The sequence below is a fragment of the Crocuta crocuta genome, unplaced genomic scaffold (genome assembly GCF_008692635.1).
Source record: "Crocuta crocuta isolate KB4526 unplaced genomic scaffold, BGI_CrCroc_1.0 scaffold97, whole genome shotgun sequence".
Lineage (NCBI taxonomy): Eukaryota > Metazoa > Chordata > Mammalia > Carnivora > Hyaenidae > Crocuta > Crocuta crocuta.
Genome location: NW_027531999.1, coordinates 7,184,773 through 7,196,557, shown reverse-complemented (window position 1 = coordinate 7,196,557; position 11,785 = coordinate 7,184,773). Strand labels below are relative to the sequence as shown.

Genomic DNA, 11,785 nt, shown 5'->3' with positions numbered 1-11,785 from the left:
CCATGTGATCTAGCAATTCCACTATTGGGTATTTTATCTGAAGAATACAAAACCACTAATTAGAAAAGATATCTGCACCTTTTTGTTCCTTGTAGCTTTATTTACAATTGCCAAGATATGGAAGCAATCTAAGTGTCTATCAAAGGCTGAGTGGATAAAGATATGATATACATACACACACACACACACCTGTAGATGTGTATACACATATACAATGAATGGAATACTACTGAGCCATAAAAAAGAAGGAAATCTTGCCATTTGTGACAACATGGATGGACCTGGAGGGTGTTGTGCTAGGGAAGTCAGCCAAACAGAGAAAGACAAATATCATATGATTTCACTTATATGTAAAAATCTAAAAAACAAAACAAATGAACAAACCAACAGATAATGAGAGCAGATTAGTGGTTATCAGAGGGGAAGAGGTTTGGGGGGTGGGTCAAAAGGGTGAAGAGGGTTAACTGTGTGGTGAGGATAGTAGCTAGACTTCTTATGGTGATCACTTTGTAGTGTATGCAAATATCAAATTATAATGTTGTACACCTGGAACTAATATTGTTATATTAGTATATATTGGTATATAATGGTATATACCAATTTTACCTCAAAAATAAAATAAAATAAAATAGTAAAATAACACATGTGGCCTGAATTATATTTATCTTGGACAGAGCTGTTGTAGAGGCAGTCAGAAAAGATTTAAATACCCTCCCATCCACTTACCAGCTCTGCTTCTTTGGGCAAGTTCTTTCATCATTTCTTTCATATAAAAATGAATTTATCAAACAAAAAGCAGAATCAGAATTATAAATACAGAAAACAAACTGATGGTTGGCAGAGGGAAGGGTGTGGGGGAATGGGCAAAAAGGGTGAAGAAGAATGGGAGACACAGGCTTCCAGTTATGGAATGAGTAAGTAACTAGAATAAAAGACCCAGCACAGGGAACACAATGATACTGAATGGCAATCTATGGGGAGGGGACAGATGGTAATAACTATCTTGTGAACATAGCATAATGTATAAGCTTATCGAATCACTCTGTTGTACACCTGAAACTAATGTAACACTGTGTGTCAATTATACTAAAATTTAAAATAATAATAATAATAATAATGAAGGACACAAAGGTGGCTCTGTCTGTTGTGCGTCTGACTCTCGATTTCCACTCAGATCATGATCCCAGAGTCGTGGGATTGAGGCCTGTGTCAGGCTCCACACTGGGTGTGGAGCCCTTCTTGGGATCCTCTCTCTCTCCCTCCATCCCTCTCCGCTCCTCACTCTTTCCCCTTGACTCTCTAAAATAATAATAACAATAACAATAATAATAAATGTTGATAACCTCACAGAGTTATTCTGACGATTAAGCATTTCTGAAGCAGCTTCCAAACACAAGGTGAAGTTTCCACCTCCCCGCACCACACTGGAGCACAGGCACCCAGATAACAAGGTCCTCAGGGCCAAGATGCACATCTACTCTCTTCACCAGGGTCTCCTTTGGGGCTCCCTTCTAGGCTATGTGTTTCCTTCATCACTATTCTTGTACCATAAACATACTGTTATTTCCCTCTTTCCAGGGACTAAAAACAAACAAACAAGCCCAGCTACTCTGCAACATGATACTCACTTGTCTTTGTGATAAGGCAATTGACTCACTGCTATGTCTGTATCCAGCTTTTTCTTGGTCAGGTGAAGGTAGGAGGGGATGTTCATAGTTTTCATTTTTGAAAAGGCCTCAAAGATTTTTATGTCTTGGTCCAGACATGTCTCTTTGTGGCTATGTTTACAATGTTTTTATTCATAAATTAGAAATCTAGGACAGACATGTTAATATAAATGCTCTACTTCTGAACAAGTCTTCGTCTAGTCATTCAGTGTTTCAGAGGGGGTTGTCACCAGATATCCAGGGACCAACGAGTCATAACCTGAGTCAATTGCCTTATCACAAAACCACAACCTCACATACCTCATGGTGATTCATTTGGTTGACTTTCCCACTAATCCTTGTTCCTGAAATGCCACAGCTGTAAGTTTCCACTATAAAGAAATCTTCAACAAATTGATAAACTTAAATCCAAGTGACAAAGAAAACAGCAGTTTAAAAAATGGGTCACTATCTGTTGATCAGATTTAGTCTTGGAGAATCATGTAACTTTCTTAGTTTTATAATTTTCCAACTAAAAATTAGAAAGAGTTCAACTCTGTGCTGAAATCTTTGGTGGGGGGGGGAAGGGAAGTGGATCAGAATAAAAGGCAGATAACAAGTATCATTTATTTTAAAAAATCTACTCAGTTAATCTCCATGATCTTTGGGAGTTCTGAAATTGCCTAACACGGGGCCTATCAGACTATACTTACTCAAAAAGCTTTTGCCCCATTCCCCTTTCTCTCTTTCTTCCTTCATTACCCCATTTGGTTTCCAGTATTCTCTTGGCTAAAAAAAAGAAAAAATTATTATTGCTCTGAAAAAATAGGCATGGTCGTTGGTTTTTTTTCCACTGGGAATATGTTTAATAAATGTTTAGTAGTCCAGAAACAAAGGGGATACAAAGATAAATGGGCACCCTGTGTGCCCTCAAGGAATTTCTGTCTAGAGGAGGACCTTAGACGTGTGTTCAACCATTCAACAAATATTTATTAAGAGCTTACTGTATGCCCCTAAAAAACAGGAGGCAAAGCAAAGGCATCGCAATCGTGCTTATGTTGTGGAGAATGAAGGTTGACAACAAATAACTATGTAATGTGTCTACCATCATAGTACTTAGTGCTGTTCAACAATTGCTGATGGCTGGCTGGCTGCTGTGCATATGGTAACATCACCTCACCCTGACCCTTTGAAAGCTAGGCGTTGTCATGTGACTTGTGGTCAATGACACAGACACAGACACAGACATTACTTGTGTCACCTGCCGGCAGAACCTTTAAGAGCCAGTGTACAAACCACCATACTCGCTCACCATTGCGGCAGTAATTATGGAAGCAGCATGTTAAGTGAGGACTTGTCCCTCTGAGACCCTAAGTGATTACCACAAGTAGAGCCTCCTGCCGGCCTGCAGTGGGCATGTTGCATGAGCAAGAAAGATTTTGCTGCATTTAGCCACTAACATTTGAGATTATCGGTTACCACAGAGGAGTCAAAACTTCTCTGAAAAGAGGGGGCAGCTAAGTGTCCTGTGGGAAAGTCAAGCATGATTAAAGGTATCAAAAAATGATACAGATACGAAGCAGGCTCTATTTCTGACAGAGTAGGTTAAGACATCCTCTCTGATAAATTGGTATTTGGCCAGAGACCTGAAAGAAATCAGAATGGTGGCCACGAAGGTATCTGAGCAAAGAACATTTACAGGCAGATAGAACAGGCAAGTGCGAAGGTCCTGGAAAAGGAGCGTGTTTGGAGGGTTTGATGTGGCCAGTGGGGCTGAAGCACAATGAGCACGAGGGGAGTGGTCGGATGTGAATTTGGAGAGGTTAGTGGGGGACTGCAAGAGTGGCAGAACTTTTGTGATCAAAGTGCATTGTATGTAAAGTGCAGTGGAAAGTTAGAGATGACAGAGAAGGGTGGATGGCATTTGAGCCGGTCATCTTTGACTCTTACCTTTACCTCACCTCTTATCTCTAACTCATGATCAAGTCTTAATTATATCTGGGATCTGTTTCCCAAGCCCTGTCCCAGGCCCCTGCCACTGCTGTGGTTCCTCTTTTTAGCCTTGACTTGAATCATGGCAACAGATTTCTAACTGGTCAAGTCCTTTTGTTTTTGTAGCCCAGAAGAGTATTCTGTGCTACAGCTACTCCCTGCAGGAATGCATCCTTCAGAAACTCAAAACTGATGAAGTCACACAGCCCTGGTGATAACACATCAGTGGCTCCATACCCTCTAATGAAAACCAAACAGACCCAAGTCCTCAGCATGGAATTTGAGGCCCTCCGTCATTATGCCAGCCCATAGACCCTCTTTTCCAGTCTTGACTCTAATCCTTACCCCGCCTTCCTCCCTTCCAGAATGATCTCACCACTGCTGTGGCTCCTTTCACACCATGTTGTGTCATGCCTCTGTATCTTTGCACATGATGTTCTCTTTATCTGCCAGCGCCACTCCTGCTTAATCATGGCCTTTTCTGCAAAACTTCCCATAGCATTGACCTCACAGCAGACCCATTAAGTCTCCTCTATTTTTTACATTAGCACTACAGAGATTACAGACATGATTACAGCTATGACACAGCGTACGTTTAACCGTGCAGCTTTCTCCTCTTCCAGTCTGTCCATTCTTGAGGATGAAACTATGTGATTCACTTCTCTGATGAGGCAGTGCCCTGAACAACTCTCTCTGCACTATGGGGTTATTGTGATGCCTTCTCAAAAGGCATTTTCTGAAGGATTTTTCTAGGCCTCACCTCCTACCCCTGTTCTGGGCCCAGTTGCTCACTCTTCTTGCAGTGCTTGGTATTACTCCTTGTGATCTGCTTTAGGCTTAATGTTTTAAATCCATTGAAGTTTTCAGCCCCAGACTTGACTTTGAACACTCGAAACTTACAGTCTTGGGTCTGTTTGGATCGATCCTGGTACCTGGTACGACCACCCATGCCAGGTCCTATCCTTTGGTTCAGCCAGCCGGTGGTCATCGGTCATCTCTACACACAACAGCTGTTCCACACGGGACTGCAGAACCAAGCTAACCCCCCTGTGCTGGAGGGCGTACACCTTCTTTCTTTTTCGCTTGTGTGTCCCCCCGCCACCAACCTCTTCCTCCATAGGAGCAAATTTTCAAAAAGTTTGAAGGGTGAGTGGCAGCAGCTTCCCACAGCAGATTGGGTGGCCCCGCTGGAGCTGATCAGGCTTATCTTACCCTCCCTTCCTCCCTGCCTGTCTCCTTTCTCCTTCAAGTTGCTGGAAATGTTTTCAGAGCCATCACTTACAATAGAATTAGTAGAATTTGTCCAAGCCTGTCTGAAATGGGGTACAAAAACCACAAGAATGAAGTTGTGTGCTTTTTTTATTTAATACTTGGCAATTCTTCTCAAATATGTATTCTGATATGGGAGAGGGGCTGGAATAAGCTATACTCCTTGTCAGACTCTGTTATGTTAGCGTGAATCTCCTCCTGGGGCCATTTTGCCTCAAAGAGTGTGTTTTGAATCTTCTCTGTCTTGGAAAAACCCGCAGGAGCTGTGAGTAAGAATGGTGGCATGCAGGGGCCTGGGTGTGGGCTGGGAACGCTCCAGAGTTTCTGGGAAAGCAACATAATTGTGGCAGGAAGAATTTATAGGCAATACTGATTTCAGGGAATAAAGGTGAAAGTGAAGGGAAAATAAAGCTCAGAAATGAAAACAAAGGATCAAGTAAGTGTCTTTCCTTTTCAATGACCTGATTAAGCCCATGATTCCCAAATTGATACAAAGAAGATCCAGTGTTGGGATTTTGAGATTGTGCTGTCCATGTCAGCTTCATATCTAGAATCTAAAAGGAGTTCTCAGGTCCCCAGCTGGAAGAAAGGGCACCTAAGAAGGTCAGAGATGTCATGGTTAGCTCAAGATCTCACAAAGGGAAGGGAAGAACTGACCTTGACCGTGCAGTCTGTTCTATTGAAAGCCAATGGTGGCCTAAAAACATCTGCACAGAACCCTCAAATGGTACATGACTGACCCTGTGATATCTCCTCTATGTTCTTATTTTAGCATGGATTAATGGCTCATGATATTGCTTGACAGTACTTTATTAAAACCAGAAGTAACTTCCCTTGAATTTGAGATATGCATAAAGTTTTTTAAGAGACCACTCTAGGAATGGGTTGGAGTCAATTGGAAAAGTATAAAAACTTGTTTTCTCATAGAACCCCATTCCTCTCAATGTTTGAAATAAGATCCTAACACCACAATAAGGCAATCTGCAGTTCACCTCAGTGAGCTTTGGAGAGATAGGAGAAGCCAAGGAGAAAGTTCCTCTGAGAATCAGTCATAAGGCTAGACCTGTATTTCTCAACACACTGAGATCACCTGAGAGTTTTTTTAATTCCCAGAGAATGAAGATAAGCTCAAAAGGTTCCGAAGAGAAAACTAGGGCAATTATTGGAGTAGCTGGAATACAGCTGCTGCCTCAACTGTGAGGTAAGAAGAAAATACTAAATAGAGGGAGGGGGCAAGATGGCGNTAAACATTATCTTATATTAACATAGCTTATTAATATAATTATAAATATTACTTTAATAATTATTAATATTAGATTTATTAGATGCATATTTGACCTAATACATAAAAAAGGTATTGGATCAGATACCACCCAGCCTTCAAAGAATGGAGTTACAGACACAGATGCACAAAATTTTAGTAAAATTTAGTATTTATTATTCTTTTACAAAACAAAAATGAGGAAGATAAAGAGAAAAGAGAGAAAGGGAGGAAGAAAAAAGGAAGATAGAAAGATGTAGTAAATTTGGAACAGAAAGAAATTTTCTTTTTTTTTAATTTTTTTTTGTTTGATTGATCTTTGAGACAGAGAGAGACAGAGCACGAGTGGGGGAGAAGCAGAGAGAGAGAGGGAGACACAGAATCTGAAACAGGCTCCAGGCTCTGAGTGGCCAGCACAGAACCCGACGTGGGGCTCGAACTTGCAAACCATGAGATCATGACCTGAGCCGAAATCGGAGGCTTAACCGACTGAGCCACCCAGGTGCCCCAAAAAGAAATTTTCTTAACCTGATGCAGATACCTGCCAACAATCCAAAGCAAATATCATACTAAACATGAAACATCAGAAGCATTACTTTTTATTGAGATATAACTGACACATAGCATTATATTAGTTTTACTTTTAAAGTCAAGAAGAAGGCAAAGATGCTCAGTTTTACTACTTCTATTCAGGATAGAAATCCAGAAACAGAAAAAAAGAGAGAGAGAGAGAAGAACTCAAAGAATGAACAGAACAGTATGATCAATATTAGCCAATAGTGTGATTATCTACATCTAAAATTGTAAATAATCCATAAGTGATTTAATATAATTAATGAGAGTCCATCAAAGTTTCTGGCTGGGGAAGCAATTTATAAAAATAGTAGCTTCACTATACCTAATAGGCAACCATTTAGAAAATGTAATTAAAGAAAAGATCTCATTCACATTGGCAGGAAAAAGATATAAGACAAGTAATAAAGTTAACCAAAAAATGTACAGTATCTTAATAAAAAGTATAAAATATATTACAGGACAGAGGCACCTGGGTGGCTCCGTCAGTCGAGCATCCAACTCTTGATCTCAGCTCAGATCTTGATTTCAAGGTTATGAGTTCAAGCCCCATTTGGACTCCATGCGTGGCATGGAGGCTACTTATAAAAATGTATTTCAGGACATAAAACAAGGGGCGCCTGGGTGGCTTAGTCAGTTAAGCGTCCGACTTTCGCTTAGGTCATGATCTCGCGGTTCGTGGGTTCGAGCCCCGCGTCGGGCTCTGTGCTGACTGCCAGCTCAGAGCCTGGAGCCTGTTTCAGTCTGTGACTCCCTCTCTCTCCGACCCTCCCCTGCTCACGCTGTCTCTCTCTCTCTCTCCTAGAAATAAATAAAAAATATTAAAAAAAACAAATAAATGAATATGTACAGAATGTTAATAGATGAAAATAGTGTTGTGAGAATGACAATTTTTCTCAAAGTGGTCTATAAATTTATTGCCATTATAATTTGAGGTTTAACAGGGCTTTTAATTGAATTTGACAAACTAATCCTAAAATTCATATGGAAGAATAAAGGACCAAGAGCAATCAAGACAATGTCAAAAAATAAGAATAAGGAGGGGAGCATCTGGCCCTCCCAAGTATCAAGATTGATTATGAAGTTTTGGTTTTTAAACAATCTGATATTAGTTTGAGGATAATAGATGGACTAATGGAACAGGATAGAAAACCCCAAGCAGACATACACGTACAGAGAACTTGGTATACGTACTTCTGGTGTTTGGGATGGGGAGGGGGGTTCCTGACAGTGGCAGAATAAATAGTGGAGAAAGAAAGGTCTATTTAATCAGTGAGGTAGAGAAAACTGACTATATCCTTATAAACAAAAATCCCTACAACCTTGTATATAAAAATGAATTCTGTGTTGATTAAAGTCTGTGAAATTCAAAACTTTAAAATTATGAGAAGACAATGTGGAGAGTATATGGAGAGAAATATCTTCATGACCTTGTGGTATAGAAGAATTTCTTAAATAAACACAAAATGAACCTCACGAAAGCAATTAAAAATTTCTGTATGACAAAGGCCATCTACACAAAATGTAAAGACATACTATTAGAAGACAGTGTAGAAGGTACACTCAAGAAAATATTAGTATACAAAATGTACATTTTAAAAATCTATAAATTATTGGGAAAAGGGCCATCAAAAAGAAAAGCGGGTAAATGATCTGAACAGGCAATTTACAGCAAAAGGAAACCAAATGGCAAAGAGCCACACAAAGATTTCCCCCTTCCCTGGTAATTAAGAAAATAAAAATGAGGCAAAAGTGAGATAGCAATCTATGTGAAGTTTTTTGGCAAAACTTAAGAAGTCTGACAGTGCATGTGTTAGAGCATGAGTTATAGTGATGTTTGCGTGAGTTCATTGTTAGTGAATCAACAACATATATTAAATAAGACGTCTTTAAACAGACACACACACAAAACAAAATTATGTGTTGATAGGTTGATAAAAGCGTTGTGAGCAGACGCTCTCGGGAACCTAACCCTGTATTTTCATATGCTCTTTGTATGTCTCTTACACTGAAATCAAATTATGGGTGGAGGTCCGTCCTACTTTTACAAAATGGATATAACACCTCCAATTTGGAATGATTACTCTAGGAACTAATATGATCAATGGCCTTAGGGAAATAAATATGCTGAGAGATTAAGAAGGCGAGGCATAAATTTGAAAAAGAACAACTAAAGAAAAATAACTTCTTTGATGAGATACACTGAAAAAGGCTCGTTTGTATTTTTGATTCTCTTTGAGATGCACTGCACTTTAACCCGAACAATGTCTTATCTTTATGTTATGGTAAAAGATAAATAAGAGTCTTTCTAAACTTATCTAAACTATTTTTTACCTATCCAGGGCCCTTACTTTTCTTCTTCAATGCAGAGTGCCATGGCTGTGAACAAAAAGACAAACGCTGTTTCCTCTCTTACTTCCATTATACTGCTTTGGCCCTGTATGCTTACAGCTATGGTTCACTTGAATCAAAGAGGAATACAGGACCCTCCTCCGTAATGGAAAAGACTTAAATGACCATTTCGGCCATATGACCCTGTCTCTTGTTATCACCGAAGGGGAGATCAACCAAAGGCCTCTCACTCTGCATTTGAGCTAGAAAACACTTCTCTATCTTCTCTCAAAGCAGTTAAGTGCAGCTGCAATAAAGGGTCTTTATTTAGAAAAAGCCATTAGCTAAATATATTATAACAATTTATTTGTGCGATAACAATAGCTACTGTATTCTGAGTACCTACCATATTTAAAATTATCTCCTCTACTTTCAGGAGGTGGCATTATCCACGGCCTTTTCCTGAGCTATAATTTCAAAATGAATGCCAAGGAACATGATTTAATGAAGGAAAGAGAGAAGTAGGTTAAATATTATTTACAAAATATTATCTCCTTTGTACTTTCCAAAGTACAAATCTGGGATTTGAACCTAGGTACACCTGACTGCAAAGCCTGTCCTCTTTATGCTTTATGAACACTAACAGGCACCACTAGTCACAGCGATTCCCCCATATTCTTCTTTGCTAATAGAATCTTGATTTTTCTCAGCTATATGGTGGCCATGCACTTCAGAGGAATTTGTTCCCTTTCCAGGCCAGAGGCAAATCCTGATGTTAAATCACATAGGACAGTTCCATTCTTATTCTAGCAACAGTTGGACAATGGGCATGTGTTCAATAAGACATTTGGCAAATTTGATAGGAAGCCTCTTGAGATATTTTCCTTTCTCTTAAAAAATAATGATGCAAAGAAACTGGGTGACTCGGTCAGTTAAGCATCTGACTCTCGATCTCACCCCAGGTCTTCATCTCAGGGTCATGTGTTCAAGCTTTGCATTGGGCNATTAATTTTATTTATATTTTTATATGTGACTTGTTTGTTTTTACCTCTGTGATGCGATGTCCAGAACTTTGGTAGCCCACTTGGACACTGGAGGAAGTTACTCTAAAGGACTCACAACAATGTCCTGAGAATAGCAGAGTGGAAAAGAGAAAGAACCTAGAACCCTAACAAAATTGTTTTGATTTAACTAAACCTTGTACCTCTCCAAATGAGGTAATACAAACTTTTTTGGTTTATGTATTTTGGATTGGATATTCTTTTACTTGAAGTCCAAAATGACCTAACTGACATTTGGTCTGTAAAATAAGATTTGCTTATAGATGGTTTGTACAGCTAGAAATAAATTTTCATATAAGTCAAGAAATAGGTTTTCTGGCTTCACTATTGGATGTAAGAAATGGAAAAGAGCTCCACACTTACGACCAAAAAAAAAAAAAAAAGACTAGATAATTTAAAAAAATTTCAACTTTTATTGAATCTATCACAGAGCTGTGGTCTCAGGGCAAATAGTTAATGTAAGAAATGCAAACAAAGGGGTGCCTGGGTGGCTCAGTGGGTTAAAGCCTCTGACTTCGGCTCAAGTCATGATCTCACAATTTATGAGTTTGAGCCCCATGTCGGGCTCTGTGCTGACAGCTCGGAACTTGGAGCCCTCTTCGGATTCTGTGTCTCCCTCTCTCTACCTCTTGCCTGCTCACACTCTGTCTCAAAAATAAACATTAAAAAACATTTAAAGAAATCCAAAGAAAGATGCTTCTAAGAAGAGCACCTGCTTAGCTGCAGCAAACACCAGATGCTGTACAAGTGGGTAAGAAATATTTGGCTAAATTTGTTTGCTGTTTTTTTTTTTTCCAACATCCAGAATCTTTTCAATAACAAGGCAGGATGTGGGTTAGTTTTTGTAGCCAAGGCTGGTCCTGATGCCTCTAGTCTACTCCAACTTCTGGCCCTTGAAATGAAGGCAGGATTTGGTGTGGCTGCGCAGAGTTCCTGGGACCTTACTGAAATAACTGTATACCTCTCAGCTCTTGCATGGACCAGAGAGCAAGATGGTGCCACAGTCCTTGGGGAAGTCTGGGGCTAACTGGTCAAAGGTAAATCTTGCCCCCCGCTTTGAAAATGCAGCCCTGGGTATGACTGCTCACTTGCAGCTTGTCCACTTTCAATTTGGGCACCTCCCGACACACACACTATCAGTTATGGTCCCTACAACCACAGCTGTTTTGTCTTCCTGGCCAGAGAGCTTCATCTTACAGATCATCCAGGAAAGGGACAAAGGTGGCCAGTTGGTGCGATTCTTGAACAACTTCTTCAGCACAACTTGGCTAATGGTAGAGTTGGTTGATCTGACCAGAAACCCAGACCACTTGACCAACAGTCTCAGATAGATGTCCTGGTTCTGGGGCTCCTTGCACCGAACCTTGTAGTCCTTGTTGTGGCAAATGTGAACTTCCATAATGACACCTCCTGCTCTGCCACTTCTGGAAAATTAAAAATTTTGCTAAAATTGTTAATGAACACTTAAAGGTCAAGTGTGAGAGTATATGGTACAAAGTTTAGAGTGAAAGCATAGAACTGCTGAGAGCCACGGAGACAGAGAAATTCACACCCACCTGCAGGGCCTTCTCACAGACCTCATTGAGTGTACATGGAAAACTGGACACAGAACGAATCTGAAGAAGCATCCTTTATGGCACAGACTTGGAGAA

At 40.0% G+C, this 11,785-nt stretch overlaps 1 pseudogene; it reads right to left on the bottom strand.

Annotated features, from left to right (window-relative positions):
- Positions 1-10,968: 10,968 nt before the first annotated feature.
- Positions 10,969-11,532, bottom strand: LOC144240857 (large ribosomal subunit protein eL18 pseudogene; annotated as a pseudogene).
- Positions 11,533-11,785: the final 253 nt, after the last annotated feature.